Here is a 20000-nt window from a genome sequence, read left to right as displayed (position 1 = left end):
TGAACACAAAGACAAAAGAGTCTATCATCTCAGTGGCCCTGTTCAGACCTGCTAGTATGCGTATTGGGTGATCTAATCAAAATTGGACAGCTCTAAGTACAGGTGTAAACGCACCCAAGATGCATTGAGCAGACCACAGGTGGTCTGGGCCGCATGTGGCCACATTTGTGTGTACAATGTGTCTTGGGCCACATTGAAGGGCCGCCTACTCAACTGACGTCCTCTGTGCAACCTGTTTTCTCATCTCCAGTTGGTTCTCAAATGGCATGTACTGGCTTTGTCCACGATATCTGAAAATCCTGAAAGCCCATCGAGATATGTTATGAGTGCGTCAAACATCTTGGGCGATTTGGTTTGCCTGGAACATTCCAAGGAATAGACCATCTCGGCATTTTGATTTTGCTTGAGCACCAAGGTCTTTGCAAACTTCTTCTTCTTTTAATTTCCGGCAGATTAGGCACCGTTTTAGTGGATTGCTGCCTCCTGCCGGTTAAAAACATTCGCATTTCGTCACAAGCGGTCACTTGAGATGCATGTGGAGACGCATTCTAATACCAGGTGTGAACTGACATACTTAGAGCAACTTGTGATCGGATCACCCAAGACGCATGTTAATACCAGGTGTGAAGAGGGATTTTATTCTTTGATAAGCTGTAGGTGTAGTAGTCCTCCATCTTGCTCCCTTCTTCCTTCCTTGCTTCCACCCTCCCTATGCTCGTGACCTCCACCTTTCCTCCCTCCCTTAACGCCTCCTCACCTCATTCTTTTCTAAGCTGTAGTCCTCCATCATCTTGTCCCCTTGCTCTTGGAAGGTGATGATGATGAGAGCCACGAAAATGTTGACGAAGAAGAAGGGGAAGACCACGAAGTACACCACGTAAAAGATGGACATTTCCATCCGGTACCCCGGGCTCGGGCCCTGGTTCTCATAAGTCGCATCCACTGAATGCTTCAGCACCCTGGAGAAAAGGAGGAGGAGGGGGAGCTGGTCAGAAGGTGTGTGAGGTACGAGACAGCATCAGATAAAAATAAATAAACAAAAATCAGGTGGGAATATATTTAGAAGTGTATGTAAATGCGTTTCATCATGTGTGTAAACGTGAACTCACTGCGGCCACCCCTCTCCGGTAGATACGGTGAAGAGGGTGAGGAGGGCCCAAGCCACGTTGTCGTAGTGGAAATCGTACTTCTTCCACTCCCGCTTCTGCGCCTTCACTTCGTTATCACGCTCATATACCAGATATTCGCCCCTGAAATACACCAAACACTTCATCAGTCCTGAGAAGACAACAAGTAAGTGAAGGGAGAGTCTGCTTCAATGTGTTGATGTAGCGTATAATCAGGGTTTTTTGCATCACATGCGCAGATTTATCTGATCATGTTTGGATCCACATAAATCTTTGGCTGCAGGTTGCCAGGCTGCTGAGCAGTCAAACAGTTCCTAGGACAATTTCCAGTGGGAAAAACTGTGAATGGCACCAAATTCTGCAGACGTGGCCATGATCAAGTAACCTAGCGTGTTCCAACCTCCTGGATATAAATTGAAGTTGAACGATAACTACAAATACCCCAAAACTGCGCTTCATTGCCTAGAAATACACTGTACATATACAATGAGCCATGAGAGCCATGGATTATGGATGAGAAGGTGGTTCTACTGTTTTTGACACAATGGCTGCTTCCTGACCTGCAGTCGCGCTCAAACTCTTTGGATTCGTCAGTGCAGAAAAAGAAGCGTCCCTTAAAGAGCTGCACAGCCACCACGGCGAAGATGAACATGAAGAGCATGTAGACGATTAGGATGTTGAGCACATTCTTCAGGGAATTCACCACACAGTCAAACACAGCCTGGGCAGGGCAGGGCAGGGCAGGCAGAGAGGGGTGGGGTGGGGGGACAGAGGAGAGAGGGTCTTTACTACATTGAGGAAACACACACACACAGTGGCTCAGTGGTTAGCACTGTTGCCTCTCAGCAAGCAGGTCCTGGGTTCGAACCCTGGCCCGTCCCAGGTCATTTCTGTGTGGAGTTTGCATGTTCTCCCCGTGTTTGTGTGGGGTTCTGCCGGGTGCTCCGGTTTCATCCCACCCTCAAAGACATGTGGCCTATGTGTTAGACTTAATATTCCTGTCAGTGCCCCTAACCCCTGAAGGCACTGGCAAAATGGCGCTGTACTGCGGCTGCCCACTGCTCCTACAGGTACTTACTAGTATAGGATGGGTCAAATGCAGAGGATACATTTTTAATACAGTATACAAGTACAAATACAAATACACTACTCAGAGAGGCACAAAATGGCTGCTTCAAACTTTTGGGAACTGTGATCCAACTTTTACTGTTCTTATGAGGGAGGTTTGCACTTCATTGTGTGGCTTCTATTAAATGGTTTAAACGGTTTGAAGAGCTTTAATAGTTTGGCTTTTGATGAGGGAAAACCACACAATTTAATATTGCTTCAGTTATGCACATATTGAATACAACAGTTTTGAAATATAAACTCCATAACGGTTGCTGATATCATTCTGTAACACTGACAAATGCTTCCATTATGCATTTTGCAACAGTAAGCTTCCAAAAATAGAAATTTGAAGGTTCTAAAAGAGATGCCTGATCTCACCGTTTAATTTAAATGGACATTAAGGTGGTTACGATTTCCGTGGGTTAAGGAATGCTACAGTTGACCCTGGTGTCCCTGAACGTACCTTGAGCTTGGGGAGACGTTTAATGGTCTTCAGAGGTCGCAACACCCTTAGTACCCTCAGAGACTTGATGGTGCTGAGTTCTTTCCCCTTACTGCTCTCCCTGTACACATGCACGCACGCACACATGCACGCACGCGCACGCACACGCACACACACACACACACACACACACACACACACACACACACACACACACACACAAATGAAGAGAGTCAGAAAAGGAGAAGCGAGTACAGGAGACTGATGGCAGCTTAGTCCTCTTGGTTCCAAAATGGCGGCAGGCAGCCATTCCTTGATGGTAGCTGTGGACGAGTTAACTCAAAACGAGTAACTGCGTCTGGGTTAAACACATAGCAACACATGCAGCATTGCTATTATATTAGCCTTCAGCATTTCTGCGAAGTGTGACGTTAGCATTGTTGCTACATGCTAGAGTTAGGAGGTATTTTACAACTACATGCTATGGGATCAACTGCATTCCTATCTGAATGCTATCTATAATAACTCTGCTTCTTTACCACTCCGCAATGCATTTCAATGCTATATAGAGATGGCTAAGGACTCGGCCTGACATGCCCAGCTAATGGTGCAATATACTCATGCTGCAATCAAATCTTGCTTTCCATGCTGTAATATCTATTTTGTCAATAGCAGGTTGAGCGATGGAGAAATCTGTGCTACCCAGAGACATTTGTAGAGAGAGTTTAGTTGTGGTCTCAGCAACAAATGACCCCATAAATAATTTTGGATAGCAGCTGACTGTGAATTTAATTTGAGCTTTGAAAGACACTTAGGGCTCTATCGTCGCAAAGACGGTAATTATGCATTAGCGCCCGTTTTGCGCCAGAATAGCGCCGTGCAAAGCCCTAATTGTGGCGTGTTGGCCTGCTGTGCTTGGCGTCACCTCGGCGCAAACCAGGTCTGCCTATATGGAGGTTTGCCAAACCTCCATACAGGCGGGTTTATGCCCAAAAGTATTCACATGTGATCATGTGTGATCATTAAAAGTCACAGCGTCACATCTGTGACAGCAGTGAGAGAGTGAGAGAGTGAGAGAGAGAAAGAGAGAGGGCGAGAGAGAAAAGATAGATGGGGAGAGCGAGAGGGGGGAGAGAGAGAGAGAGAGAGAGGGGAGCTACGAGAGAGGGGAGAGAATTGGAGGATGAACAAGTTCGGGTTCAATATACAGTATATAAACGATATTCCATTTGAAACATATCAAAGGGCTGCCGCGCAGTTACGCAGTGAATATCCCTATGGTGTTATTATGTCCCAAAGTGTGCGCTTACTGTAATTAGACGTTTCGTTCATATAGGCTACATATACACATATATTGTCTATATTCTATATTTGTTTCTTTAATAGCGTAGGGATGTGTGAGAATTTAATTTGAGCCTATTTCAATAGCCTACTGTATATCAGAATTGTCCACTCGGGTTAAGCTATTGACTGCGGTCATGCCATCCACGCTGTGGAGAAGCTGGTCTTGCATGCGTGCAATTGCAGGGAAAGAGGTTACTGTACTGGCCGGCACAACTTTCTCAAAAGTAATCTACAGTATACACCTAACACCGCAGACCTGTATGGTTGAGAATTATGTAGCCTAATAAAACCATGACAAACAAATTCTAATTTTTAAATCAAGGTGTGTTTTTTCTGCAATGTAGGCTATAGTTGAAAATCAATGTGGCATTCTGAAGAGGTGGGGGGGACAGAGTGTGTGTGCGCACGAGAGGTTTGGAGAGAGAGGGACATCCATGCCGTGCGTAATGTATCCAAGCGAGGATTTCCTGCACTGCGCGGAGAATACTGCGTGCACTCAGGCGCAGTGGGGTTTTTAGCGCTAAGACCTGCTATTAGGTGGTCTTAAAATTGCGCACACCCAAGGAGATTTTTTCCTAATAGCGCGGAAATGCCTGGTTTAGCATGGGCGACGCCCAAACCTGTGTTTACGCTCGGAACCTGCCGCTGGCATAAGAGGTGCGCAAACTGCTGCGCAAACGATAGCGCCTGTACGACGATAGGGCCCTTAGTTGTAGCTAATAAAAAAGAGGCCGAAATACCCCCTTTCGCTACAAACATGGGTTGCAATATGGTAGTGCCACAATGTTGATAGAACTAGCAAAAACTGTAATGGGTAAATAGCCAAACTCTCTCTTTTGATGACTCTACTGCTACATTTCTACAATCCATAACCAACTAATATGCCAAGTCTCCAAACCCCAACTAAGATAAGCTGGTTTCATAGCATTGCTCAGACAGCATGGAATCTTGTCTTGTCAGCCTGTTGGCAAAGACAAAGATATTTTAGCAAGCATTTCTTGATTGAAATGCTGAGCCAAACCTCTTTCTTTTTTTGAGGGGACACTATGGATTACTACACGTATGAGCGAGGAAAAAGGCTAAACTTAGCTCTTTTTTTCCAATGATGCTTAAAGATTTTCACAAATCTAAAAGCTCCCATAGAGAACCCCAAGCAAGCCACACTTACCGTACACTCATTACTGAGTGAAATAGCTAATGAGCCTCTAAAACAATAGCAAATCACTGACACTAACTAGCTGGCCAGTTAGTGAATAAACAGTCATCTAACATGGCCTCTGGCCTGCTTCTTAAATAGCTATCTATTTAGGTAATGGCCACTGTAGCTGTGTTGCCAACTCTTTTCCAAGGAAAGTAGCTATTGGCTGCCCACAAAGTCGCTAGAAGTCGCAAACCACATTAAAACAAAGTCACATTTGAGAGTGTTTTGACTCCCTGCTCTAAGAACTTTGAGAAATCTTTCCATATAAATGTTGGGCGTGACCACATTAAGGTCAAAGGTGATTGGTAGTGAGCCCTAGGGGTAAAGGCTGTGTGTACAGCCGCCTGCATCTTACTGTACAGCTGTTATACCAGATGGTATGCTGCTGGTGGCTGTGTGTGTGTGTGTGTGTGTGTGTGTGTGTGTGTGTGTGTGTGTGTGTGTGTGTGTGTGTGTGTGTGTGTGTGTGTGTGTGTGTGTGTGTGTGTGTGTGTGTGTGTGTGTGTGTGTGTGTGTGTGTGTGTGTGTGTGTGTGTGTGTGTGTGTGTGTGTGTGTGTTTTCTACAGTTATATACAGGTACATAGTCTTGTCTGTGCATTTATGTGGGAGTGTTTACATAAATCATTGCATTTATCCATCTCCTGTGTTTATTGTAGGCAATATTTCCCTCAAATTCAAAGCTCTGTTCACATCTACTCCACTCTTGATGTTTCTCTGTGATTTACCCCTAGTTAGCTCAGGATTCAAATTATTCAGTTGAGACTTGAGGTTCACTTGAGGTTTAGTTGGGTTTTAGTCAGAACTGGTTCATGGTGAACGATGGAAAAAGAGAAGGATAGACACATACAGGAGTCAGCTGTGATGATGGAAGGACAGGTTTAAAAAAAGAAAGAGAGGAAAGCTTTGTGAGCAGAAGAACAGGCACTGAGAGTGCAGAAGGGGGGAAAAAGGAGGAAAAGAGAACTTTACCCGCCGCCGCTGCTGCTGGTCCAAACGGAGAGATGAGGAAGGGGTGAGAGACAGCAAGAAAAAGGGAGACAGAGAGAGACGGACAAACAAAGCGTGGAAGAAAGAGACAGACAGACAGACAGATAGAGAGAGAATGGGACACAGAGAAAGGAGGGATTTGGAGGAAAAACATCCATATGAGAGACAGAGAGGAAAAAAGGAGAGCGCAAGGCCTGCGTTTTGTTAGAACAACCCACCCACCTAACTACTAAGACCTGCGTTTTGTTAGAACAACCTGCCCACCTAACTACTAAGACCTGCGTTTTGTTAGAACAACCTGCCCACCTAACTACTAAGACCTGCGTTTTGTTAGAACAACCTGCCCACCTAACTACTAAGGACTATTGTAACCAAATCCAACATGTGCATGCATATATTTTGGACAAAAAGTACTACTAAAGCACAACACCAAAATAGTGCCTTCACCTATACTTTACATTTAAATTGCTACAGACATTTTTCAGTTTTAACTGAAAGACTGAAAAGCCAATACATAAACTTATTGTAACAGCATGATGACGGATGGGGGAAATAGAGTGTGATTCAAAATGTCAAGGTATCCCTTTTATGGTAAGTTAGCTTGAGAATGGCTCTGCCTTGGGAGCCTGTTTGGACATGGAGCTCAGTCCTGGTTCAGCCATGTGCTGAGATACCAGCGGCCTTTAGTCCTGGTTCAGACATGTGCAGGAGAAGCAGTCTGGAGATACCAGCGGCCTTCAGACTAGACTAATTAGATCAAAGGAGCGATAAACATCTCCAACAAAAGTGCTCAGCCTTTCTGGAGTACTGTTTGATTTCCTCCAATTGAATTAAGGCACTATCTGGATGTGTTTGAGTCTGGTCTGTGGTTTGGATCTCCCCATCGGCCATCAGTGTCATTAACCCCTATCGTAGCTAAATCAGAGTTTTAGACTTGATTGGTTGAACTGACTGAACCAATTGCTTTGCAAGTTTTCCCACACAGTATGTTCACATATGGCGCAGAATCTGTTTGTGGGTCTGACTACTTCCTGCAAACTTAATAAAAATTCACTTTAAAATATTTTAATTTGCCTGACCTACATTATGTGCATTTGTTTTACTATCCCTGGTACTTTTGAGTTTGTCTGTAATGACATGTTCTTTCATGATAATCTACTGTTTCCTGTACTGTACTTCTATCTCTACTGCATACTACATACTTCATACTACATACTTCCCATTTCCCTGTGGCTACGAACGCAGGCCTAACACAGAAAGAGAAAAAAATACAAACACATAAAGTTGAGCCACATACATAAATAAATCTATACATACACATAAATATGTAACACTTCCACAAAGAGATTACAGGACACAAGAGTTAGTGGCACAAACACACACATAAACAAACAAACAAACAAACAAACAACAAACAGAAATACACAAGTTCATGTGTACCACATCCACAACCACGTTGTGCAGAAATTCAAGGACAGAGTGTTAGTGACATGCACACAAAGATAAGAATGAACAAGAGAAAGACTGGGGTGAAGGCCAGCCCTGAAGATAGGGGGCGCCACCACCACTAGAACCCTGGAGCACCTGCCATGTTGTGGACACTTGTCATCTTCATGCTGGACTGGAATCAGACACCTGCTACCCCTTAAATGTGTGCTGTGATTGCTCAAATGTTTTCTTATACTCTAATCTTATACAGTATATGACACACTTTGAATTCCCCTCCCCCCCATCTACAAAGTGGAGTGCGTCTTATATACCGGTGCAACCTACTCTATACACAAGTACTGTATGCAATGCACAGAAAGGTTGGCAATTTCTCCACATACCCTTCTATCAGTGTCATTACGGTTGGTGTGCTGTATAGTATTGCATGGTTGGCATAGCACTGTCAACTATAGTTGTAGTAAGTAAATAGTATGCTCGATAGCATTGTGAGCATCTCCATACAAAGGAAAAATCCAACACTAACACTGAACAGCTACTAGTGTACCTTGCATTCCAGGGGGCATTTTGGTGTTTGGTGGTGTATTATTATTACTACCGGTATTACTATTCCTGCAGTTAATTGGTCAAACATAGACAACGCATCAGCGTCATGTTTCCAGTGTAGCTACAACAAAGGCATTTTAAAGAATTCTAAAGCTATCTAAAACATCAACGTCGGGTTTTGGTGTCTGTCCCTCAGAGTGAGAGAGAACATTTTACACCAGTGTTGGACAATAATAGAGGTAGAAATCCATGGCAGAAGAGGCAGAGATAGCACCAGCAGCCTCAACAGACCATAATGCAATGCATAATAATGCAAGACACGCCCCAATGTTCACTATCTTGATATGCCCATATGCCCACCACAGATTGAAAGCAAAACTGTCTCTTCTCTGGGGGTTGTCATGCTTAGAAACATAGGACATCACTAAGTGAAGTAGAGATCGAGGGACCCAAAAGCAAATTGTTAGACCTCATCACAGAATAACTCACAGAATGCATTGTACACCACAAACTGATCATACAACAGTATCAGATATAAAAAGTATCTGAGGGTGGATTCTTCCTTTATGGGCACTGGTGGCTGTAAGCTTGGTCATTAGTTTGTGACAACTATTGCTTTCTCCACATAATGAAGAAATGTCTGGTGAAGAAAAAGAACGGTAAAAAAAATAACAAACTGCAGGAACATGGCATGGTTTGAATAGGGGCATAAGATGTCTTGTCCCAAATGCGTGTTTGGGTGGAACTTATTTTCTTCCTCACAGTCACCCGCTGTCTTGAAAGAGCTATTGTGAACATTGGTGAGGCCAAAAGGGTGAGGAGCAAGCAGCAAGAAAAATGTTGGATATCACCAAAGACGATGGGATTCAAGCAAGACGGCCCAACTTCAACTCATCCTGTCCTTTTGTCACATGGGTTTTGCTCATGGTTTTCCAGGGACATGATCACTTAGGAGACTTTCGGCAGATTTAAGTCAATGGTTGACCACGCCCATTTAGGAGACTTGCTGCTACCATTTGTTAGAATTGGCGGAGCCTGCGGTGACCCATCTATAGTAATATAATATCCATGATATCGCACATGAAAGGAGAGAGCGGGGGGAGGGACGTACAGCCAGGTTTTTCTCTCAGTAGGCTACCTCTTTAGGTAACATGAACACCTTTATTCCTTACTGCAGTTCAGTTCCCTCAGAGGTTTAAGCCTTGGGAGCTTAGGAACCGAGTGAACAAGACCAAGGGCATAGGGAGCAAGGGGTTAAGGGGATAAGGGGAAAATGAAGGGACACTATTATAGGTTAGCATGCTGGGAAAAATGCAGAGTGGAGGGATTTTCTTTGCTTTACGCTTGGCAAACTCCTTATCAGCTTATGACTCAAAGTCCTATATCCAGGGTTATAGTCATACCAACCATAGTTTATCATATGCATTTTGCACAATGCATTGAATTATTCATGTTAGTTAGCCATTCCCATTCTCATGCATGGATACGGTGACCTGATGTGTGCATGAGTGCACAGTGCACACCATCCTCATCCACAGAGTCTATGAGACTTGAGACTCAATTTCATTTCGTTTCACTTCAGCATACTGAATTGTAACTACAGAGCTGAATTTTTATTGAGAGGTTCTCACGTTGACTCTTTAAGTTACAACTTTCTATCTCAAAGGATTTAGCTTGAACTTTGAATCAGGGTCAGTTTCTCTTTTTGCTCATGTGGCTGAAATTCAGGCCAGATTCTTTAAGACACAAAATGAAATCAAGTACAACCTTGGCATCCATGTATTTCTGCAGATCACTTGGGTAAGAGTATGTGTTGGAGGTAGCTACAGCAGCACCATCACAGCCATTTGCATGTCCGTGTCATTTTCTATGGTATGTGTATTTTCAGTATACTGTCCTATGCAATCAAATTAACAATTTATGTAATCATACAAAAACAAATCTCAGTCACCCATTTGATGTCACGGTCCATAAAGGCCTATAAAGCAGACTAAAGGGGGGGAAGTAGACCAAAACAAATCAGTGACACCAACTTTAGGCAAACTCTGAGAAACGTCTGAGATATTTAAATACTCCATCATTTATATAACATATTTAATCCTGATTCAACAGCTCCTTCCCTGAAGGTACATTACTTATGTTCTACTGCAGTGTTTTTCAACCATTGTGCCACGGCACATTAGTGTGCCATGAGAGATCATCAGGTGTGCCATAGGAAATTGTCCAATTTCACTTAATTGGTCCATAAAAATGAAAAATGAATCTTAAGTTGTGTCAACCCTAAGAATCTATTTTATACAGCTCTCGTTGAACGCTATGGTTGCGCTACTCTTCTATGCCTGTGGGTGGCAGAGCGCAATTAGTAGCCAAATAATGACCTTGTTGATTTCAAACAATAGAAGAGAAAGAGATGCAGGTAGACCTGGGTTAGATAAATAACAGAAATTCAAAATGTCAAGGTGTCCCTCTATATTACTTTATAAAGTGCCTAACAGAAACAGAGAGGATGGTGCACACTTGCATACACCAGTCCCATATGCATGATTGATATTGATCATAATGACTGTCCGTACTATATCTCTCTACCATACTTAAACTGCATTCACATAGAACCAAAACCTTCGCTTGGTTTCAGTATCCGTTCGGTTCTTGGTTGAGTCTTCATTGACTGAAGTCCCACCGATCCGTCCCGTTTGATATTCCGCCCCACCATCCGGAAGCATGACAACAAATCCCCAAATCCACAACTCATGCTTCATCACTATACTTTAACCTCTAACTCTTTAAACACTATCTTAACCCAGTTATGGAACATTTAACTAGTTTATCCCCGCAGTCGAGTCCTACTCCTGGGCGTGCAGAGTAAGGAGGGTTTAAAATACCTGCACCGGCGTGGAGAAGGGTGTGGAGTTTTTGGGAGGGAGGGGTGTTACGGCTCGGCACAGCCCGGCTCGGCCTGGGCCCCCTCCACTCTAGAACGGCCTGGGCACTAAAGGGTTACAGGTGCAGAGGGTGGTCCTCACTCCTCACGGGAGGAAGAAGAGAAGGATAGGAAGAGATTGAGGAGGAGGGGGGACATGGCAGGAGGGAAGCGCCGCTGGTGACGAGAGAGGGGCAGGAGGGATACTAGGAAGAGGGCGTGTTTTGTAAAATGTAGGGGGGACAGGTGTAGTGAAATATGGGTGACATTTGGGAGAGGCGGGGCTGAGAGACAGAGGCGGGGCTGAGAGACAGCAGGACCCTGTGGGCAAAGTTGAGGGGAGGGAGAAGGGAGGGGGGTTTGCGAGAATAGGCTGTGGGCAAGCCCCAAACTTCGGTTCTGAAAAATGAGGCCAACGCGGAAGTACCAAAAATTGCAGTTCCTCAAATGGCCACTTGATGCTGGCTCCAAAAGCGAGAAAATCCCCATAGACCCCCATGTTAAAATGCCCAACTTTACAGCAGTAATTAACATGGTACAGAATAGCTAATTTCACCAGTCATGACAACTGTATGGGGGGGTGTACCCGTTTATACAGTCTATGGCTGCAAAAAAGAAGTCTGATTGTATATAAGTCAATGGGAAAATGACCCTAATTCTCACATGATTGATTATTTCAGTAAACACTTTCCTAATGAGTTTATGGTATGAAACGCTAGTTTCAACATGTCTTCAATGCAGTATGGTGTTCATTTAGTAAATTATGGTCCAGTTTAGAGCAAAGACGATAAAGCAGACTATGTTTTGGGGCGTGTTGACAGTGATCACGCAGCACGATGACAGCACTGTGGCTCTTTCTGGCAAAAAACAACAACAACCAAAAAGATGACGACGGTCAAAATCCCAAACTCAAGGCTTCAAAACGGGAGTCCACAAACCAATGGGTGACGTGATGTCACAGTGGCTACGTCCATATTTTTATACAGTCTATGGGACAGACAGAAAAAAGGTTGAATGGAGGAGGGGGGCAGGAGGCCGACAGCAAGTGAACAGAGAAATGCAGAGAGAAAGAGTGTGAGAAACAGAATGAAATAATAAGTGGGAGAGAAAGACATTAAAAGAAGAGAGAAGAGAGAGCAGAGGGAGAGCGAAAAAGAGTAATGGAGGAGAAAAATAGGGTGAGGCTGTACTCCAAGGTGCCAGTGAGGCAGAAGATAGGCAGGAGAGACGGAGGAGCGAGGAGGGAAGACAGGAGAGGGCAGGAGAGAGACTTACGTGAAGGCGAAGGCCACCAGAGCACCACTAACCACTATAAAGTCCAGGATGTTCCACAAGTCCCTGAAATAGGAACCCTGGTGCAAGATCAGCCCCAGAGTCACCATCTAAAACAGAGAGAGCGAGCGAGAGAGAGAGAGAGAGAGAGAGAGAGAGACACACACACACACACAGAGAAATGATAAAAAAGAGAAAAGAATGATACATTTGACCACAACCCTACAAACAGAGAATACAGTATTTAACACGTTTTTTCTCATATGATTAGCAACACATTCATAGAAATATGTTGATGCACAATAGAGATGCGCGGATTGCAGGTGTATCCGCAGGGGCCACGGTTAATCCACGGATCGGGCGGGTCGGCTCATAAACAATAACATTCTGATTAGTAGCAGGTGGGTGAAATAATACATAATAATGAGTAAAATCTTAATTACATTCTCTAAAATGTGAAGATATCTGCTGTTTTGCTCTGCTGTCATGTCCACAACAAGATAATAGCCCCATTAATGTAACAACAGTACTGTTGCAGCATAACTTCATTGATTATTTAAATCTTAAGGTTATGAATATAACCCCAGTTCTATGAATAATAGGAGTGAGGTAACTCGCTAGTTGGGAGGCAAGACTTCGGAGACTCAAATTCCTCCACCTGCCAAGGGGGCGGAGCCCCCTATACAGGTACTCCGGCGTCACCCTTACCCTCCGTGTGACATGACGGTGCAGGGTTGGTGCGGGTCTATCAATCGTAGAAAATAATTCATTCGGGTGGATGATTTACAAGCACATGCAGATTCGGATGGCGTCAGCGCCAATCCACGCATCTCTATTGTACAACATATTGCTACCAAATGTACAGTCGAGAATACAAAGCGCAGTGCAGTTTTGAGCCCCCTTGAGGCGGGGATTGCAAACCTTCCAGAAGAAAGGGTCCATCCTTGGCATGGGCAAATTCAGGACATTTCCTTACCTTTATCAGCATCTCAAAAGTGAACACTCCTGTGAAGACATAGTCAAAGTAGCGCAGAATCTGCACATAGAGAGAGAGGGGGAGGGGGAGGGGGAGGGGAGGGGGAAGGGGGGGAAGAGAGGGAGGGGGAGAGGGATAGGGAGGGTTAGAGGGAGAGAGGGAGAAAGATAATGACTTGGTGTTGTTTCATCACTGTCAGAGACAATAGGGCTGTGTGTGGACTGTATGTCTTACATTGTTGCGGGGGGATTCTGGCCAGACAGGGTCCTCAGCAGCCAGAGCGATACTGCTCAAAGTGATGACCAGCAGAATAGTCATCTCAAAGTAACGCAGGGTCATTACGTAGTGACACGCCCGGCGAAACCTGCACACACAAAGGCATGTTTTTTCCCCCAACATATATCTATGCAGGTGCTGTATTTGTGAGTTTACAGGAGACCCATTTTACAACCAGCGTCCAGCTCTGAATCCAAAGATCAGTTCTCTATTAAAAACACAAAAGGAATGTGGCTTTCCAAGTTGGGTGTGTGCCGACAGACACTATACTGTACATCCCCTTTTGTCAGCCTGTATGAATGTATATAAATTATGTTATGACGATTCTACTTACGGGTTGGTGGTGGACAGGATGAACATGGAGCTGAACGGAGGCATGGGCTTGATCCCTTCACCCGCCCTCTCATCATCATCATCGTCCATGTCCTCCTTCTTCGGCAGAGGCTCCGTGTTGGCATTCTTATTGACTGGACCAATGTGTAAGAAAATGTGTTATTTAAGGAAAGAATGAAGTGCATGAATTGCCACATGGCTAAAACAGAGGAGAGGACAAGAGAGGAGTGAAGAGGAGAAGAGAGGAATGGAGAGGAGAGGAGAGGAGAGGAGAGGAGAGGAGAGGAGAGGAGAGGAGAGGAGAGGAGAGGAGAGGAGAGGAGAGGAGAGGAGAGAGGATGAATAGAATAACACACTCATTCTACCTCCCCTTACCCTGCAGTATGGCATTGGTGGATGGAAAAATGGGCATGTCCAGAGCTGTGTAGTCTGGATGGGGCAGCCGGATGACGCTGTTGGCACGGTGGTGTCCCACGTTCCCATAGCTATCTATCCCGACCAAGCTCCCATGAGTGCCACTGTTAGCAAGATTAAGGGCCGATCCGAAGCCAGGGGCTGGAGTGTGGTTGGCGACCAGGTTGGGGTGGCCCTCGCCGGGCGGGGTAGAGACGGAGACCAGTTTGGTATTCATGAGGTTGTCCATATCCTCGCTGTACTGGCTGTCTTGCCGGGAGAGGCTCTTCTGGATGGGCCGAGTGGTGGAGAGATTAGGGCCATTGCCATCCCTGGAAAGAGGGAAGCAGGGAGTCAGGAGAAATTGGGGACGAAAGGAGAGAAAGGAAGAAAGTTGAAAAAGAATGAGGAAAGGAGAGAAAAGACGGGATGGAATTAAGAGAGGTAATGAAAAATAGTGGAGAGAATAACCCAAAATATCTTTCATGGGTGTTGCTGTAGAATATTGTAACTAAAGCTTTGCGCATTGGACATACTTCCTACGGTGCTGGCACATCCTCTTCCCCCTGGGCCTCTTCTCGCCGCCTCCCTCCTGCTCTCCTCCCTCTCCTCCATCCATCCCTTTGCTCTTGTGCTTCCCTGCTCCTGCGCCTCCACCACCGCCCTCCTCCTCGTCCGCGGCGTTCCTGCGGTGCTGCCTGGGCTTCCTGTGCTCCGGCTGCCCTCCGCCTCGGCTGCCGCTCCGGGTGTGGTGCCGCCGCCTGGGGGGCCTCTCCTCCGAGCCGGGCCCCGGCACCAGCGTGGCATCCAGCCGGGTGTGGGAGGCGTGGTGGTGGTGCTCGGCTCTGCGGCTCCTCCTGCTCTCCGTGGACTCGCCTCGTTCCAGCGGAGGCCTGCCCGGACCTGATCCGCCTCCACCTCCTCCTCCCACTTGACCGCCGCGTTCGTGGAGGCGCGTCTGCCTGTGCAGCTCGTCGGCGGGGTGCTGCTGGCTGAAGCGGAGGTCTGAGTTGCTGGCGGTGGTCTTGTTGGTGTTGTTGTTGCGGTTCTCATGGGGGTCGACCACCAAGGGCCGATCCAGGTGGGTCTGTCGTGCGTAGTTGACCTGCAGGGAGAGAGGAGAGCAGAGAGAGGAGGGGAAGGGGGAGGAAGAAGACCATAGAAGATAGTGGAAGAGGACAGGAAGAGTGGTGGGGATAAGGGGGGAGGGTAGAGGAGTGTCAGGTATAAAGGGCAAGGGAACGGGAGTTGTGGATTTAAACAGAGACGATTCAATATAGAGACAATGCACAGAATAATGCTCCCGGTCAGTTTATTAATGTTTCGATCACACATCCTTTGTGTGACATTACTTTATTTTTCAAGTTTATTGTGTTTTTTTTGTCCTGCACCTGACACACTGAGCTGATGTGTGCGCTCTTCCTCCTTCTTCAAACTATTACGTTTATCCTGACATATAAAACTATACCCGGCATGGAATCACCCCACAGGGCCTTAGACCTCCATGCACCGAAGGGTCAATACTGCGGTGTAGCACTAACTCTATTGCAGCGGATTGGGCGTGATCAACCCTTCCGCGGGCAACGTTGCAGACAGAGTAGGAAGGCTGATCCGTGAGTGGCTGCTTCTAGGACGGGGGTCGGGGTGGTAATTGGCCTCGGCTGGGTCTACTGGGCAAGGGTGTATGATGTTGACAGACCCGAAACACCCCACGACCCCAGTTAACATATACATACCCAGCTCATGCTGTAGTATGTATATTTGAAACTACCACTTATTTTGTTAGCATTGTATGAATAATGCTTTATAAATGATGAATTCATGATGAATTAAGTATTTACTAATGCTTTATTAATGCTTAATAGTGTATAGTTATTATAAAGTGTTACCCAATTGGATGTTATTGAAATGAATAATAAAACATATTTTTTCAGTATTCTGTCATATCGTCAAGGATATAGTTATGGCAGAAATACCCTGAGATATTGTGATATTATTTTAGGGCCATATCGCCCACCCCTACCAGGAAGGGCTTGTCCGATTCAGCACACCTCCCCTGTTTTATTTACTGCATAAGGTTGACGTCACTGCTTCAAAAATTACAAGCAGTTTCACACGGACTGATAGAGAATGGAATTCCTTAACCATTCTACATCCGCTAAATGTATATATAACAGCTGATAGCCTAAACCAAAATGAATTTGAAGCCAGGAGTCCGGGAAGATGTCTTAATGAAAGTATACCTTGGAAACTACGAAAAGCGGAATGTCTGCGGGCGAGAGACATTCTTAGACAGCATGAAAAGAAAAACATCCCTCCCATACCACCTGGCTCATGTGCTGACATAGTACGTTTAAAACTAGGAGAACATTATGTGATACCTTTCATGCATGATCTTAATAAAGGTACTAGAGGCCTCTGGCCTGTAGGAGGATCTTTTGATAAAGATAAGATTGGATACATGCAAATTGCAGCCAGACAGTCACCCAATCTCCAATGGTCAGAGTCTTATGTGACAGAATGCATAAGAGGTTGGAAGCATGTTGCTGATAGGCATCATCAGCTTCCCCAAGGCAACGCAACGAGAGTGCCTTGCTCTGACAGGGACAAAAATAAGGCTCCCATGCCAGATATGACAAAAATTGACTCAGAGAAAAGGGATTCAGACCAAATTGACCCTAAACATGCGATACAGTCTAACCTTGATGAAGAACAAATTCACACTAGCAGCACAGAGTCACTCACTAATAAACCTGACCATCCTCATCTAATTGCCCCCAAGATAATGTGTGATAATACATCCATTCTCAAACCATGGACCCCCCAGGAAGCACGAAGCATGCTTAAGGACAGTCCAGATCCTTTAAAAAGACCCATTGCTTTCCATAGTGTTGCTGATAGTCTCTCTGAGTATAAAGCATAATGTTAAACTGTGACATCGCGGCTGAATATTTGACTGTATAACGTACCAGAATGTGCACATTGAGGTTCAGCCCTCTGACAATACATATTGCAGAGAATGTTATGGTAAATAAATATACTTTCATTAAATTGATTAGGAAATGCCAATGGAACTTATATTTTTCTCCAACACGGATGCTATGCGAGACCCTGACCAGTGACCACATGCATTTAGAAACACTAGATTTCTACAGTATCTAGTGACTAGATACTGTAGAAATCGCCGATCTCCTCGCTGATGGTCTCATTTGCTGATGTAGGTAAGATGTGAGGCATCAGTATTACAGTTTGACTGTAGTATTAGTATTACTGTTGCATAACCACCAGTTACAAGTTCCCCGTAGTTGCTTTAAGGTTTTCTATCCTTGACTTGGAGATACAATCATGAGCAATTCCCTTAGGTAAGGAACATGGATTGGGAGAAATGTTTATCCATATGTTTAAGAAACCATACATAAATAAACACCAGATAAAGCACATGTAACTTCATCATTGCCATCACTTGTGTACACTGATAGCACAAGTCTAGAGGCCAGTGTTTTGCCTTGTTCTTTACATTGTTGTGCTCCTCCCTGCCTGTCCTTGCCTTCCAGCGGTCGTCCTGGTCCAGCTCGTTATAGAGGGCCTCGCGGCTGGTTGCCAGCGTCTGCTTCCGCAGCTCCTTGGTGCGTTGTTCCCACACTGACTTAGTGCTCCCCCGGTGGTTCTTCTGCTGCTCCTTACTGCAAAGTGAGGCAGGAGGGAGAGGGGGGATTAAAGACCTGTTTCAAGACCTGTATTGAGGCACACGCACACACACACACACGCACACACACGCACACGCACACACACACACACACACACACACACACACACACAAAAACACAACAATGATGTGACAAAAGACAGTAAAAAGACATGTACATAAGAGAGCCAGTACACCAACAAGACACACTACGAGCCACAGACATTGAAAGCGTCATCTGACTGGACCTATAGAATAAGGCAGCTCAACAAAACAGGGTTTTGGATGTCGACGCAGTTTGCCGAAGCAGGGGGCAGGACAGCCCTACTTTGGGAAACCCTCTAATGACACAAAATGGAGGATAACACTGAGGCAAGGTCAGAATTTGACATATTAATCTATATTGAACCCTCACAAAAACTATGATCCAAACACAAAATGTGCTTAATGGACTTTCTGCAGAAGAAAAAACCAGAATAGCACCCCAAAGACTATGGTGAAGTCACTGGGATCATCACAAGAATTTGTTATTGGGTTTTGTGGGCTGAGCACTGATACAACAAGCGCAAACATTTAAGCCCACGGTGCAGTGGTGTGGCCATTCAGCATTATGACACCACGACCCCACCACCCACAGCCCCCTAGCCACTCCCCCTCTGACCCCTCCCCCCCCCCCCCTTTCCTTGCCCCGCCACCCAACCACCACCACCACCACCCACCTCTCGGATCCCAACTCTCTACGACCTTCCTATCCCTAGCTATGGCCCATCCCCCCTTCCCCCCACCCATAGCCCCCTAACCGCTCCCCCTACCCACCGCTCAAATCCAGACTCTCTACCACCTTCTTAGCTACGTGACTGAGGCCATGTCCACACGGAGACGAGTTTAGGTGTATCCGCTAAAGTTTTTTCTCGTATGGACGTTTCGTCCAGATGGAACCAGCATTCTGGGAGTATACGTTCTGGGAGAATAAGCTAATTTTTGAAACCGGGTCCCAGAGTGAACAAATCTGAAGACACCACCCTTGCATTTCCCTGTTTACAACCCATACGCATCTTTCCTGAACCGATGACACCATAGCCCCACCTCTCTCCGCCAGCAACAGCTACTGAGCCTCTCCACAGCTGCCTCTTCCCATCCACCCCTCCCCTTTCTTCATCGGATATTACCCAGAAAGCTTAGCGGCGGCTAAGTTTTTACAATAACACAAACAAAATCAGGCTAAACGTGTTAGATAGAAATAATATTTATTTTTAATACAACATGCAATTCTGGAATATTTGAATATTGGACAAAATTAAATGAAATGTAAACCCTGAATGAAAGACACATACTCGGGATGCTCTATATATAGCCCTCGCAAATACAACGTATATAGTGAAGTGAGAGGTTTGACGACCACATGGTTGCACTGTGGTCCATTCCAACAAGACTAGCTTACTTGACGCCACTTTTTCAATAACAACACATTTATGCCATGACTTTATATAATGTATATTTATGTTGCATCATTTAGCCTGTGCTGTGATGTGCAGGAGCGGCCAATATGCTGGGATGTGTTTGCAACATATGTCTAAAGATCATGGAAGTGGCTGGTATCAGGAACGTCACAGATAGTTAACATTCTATATTGTAGGCTACAGGAAGACCATCAGCCCTGCTGAACAGCTCTGCATTTGCCTGTATAAGTTTAATAATTTTATTCATCGACATGGCAAACCTCGTCTAGAGTTGAGATACAGAGGCTACTAATGGCCCAATTCCACCGCAGGTAGTAGCGCGGTCCCGCTCTGCTCGACTCGATAAATGGTCTCATCCCATCGGTAAAAACCGGCCCAGCCCGGTTTGATTTGGGGCTGAGTCGTGCTACTTTTCGTCCCTGCCTCGTCGGGGTTCTATTCTGCGAACCCGGGTTCATACGGTGACGTGAAAACATTGTAG

General features: G+C 45.4%; 1 protein-coding gene across 1 annotated transcript in view; it reads right to left on the bottom strand.

Moving 5' to 3' along the window:
• cacna1aa (calcium channel, voltage-dependent, P/Q type, alpha 1A subunit, a) overlaps positions 1-20000 on the bottom strand; it is a gene marked incomplete at both ends in the record, with an annotated part of 192414 nt that overhangs the window by 48718 nt on the left and 123696 nt on the right. The window lies entirely within an intron of this gene.

This window comes from Poromitra crassiceps, assembly GCF_964638095.1.
Source record: "Poromitra crassiceps genome assembly, chromosome: 13".
Lineage (NCBI taxonomy): Eukaryota > Metazoa > Chordata > Actinopteri > Beryciformes > Melamphaidae > Poromitra > Poromitra crassiceps.
Note: the sequence above shows the minus strand (reverse complement) of the source record. Positions and strands in the feature narration are given on the sequence as shown.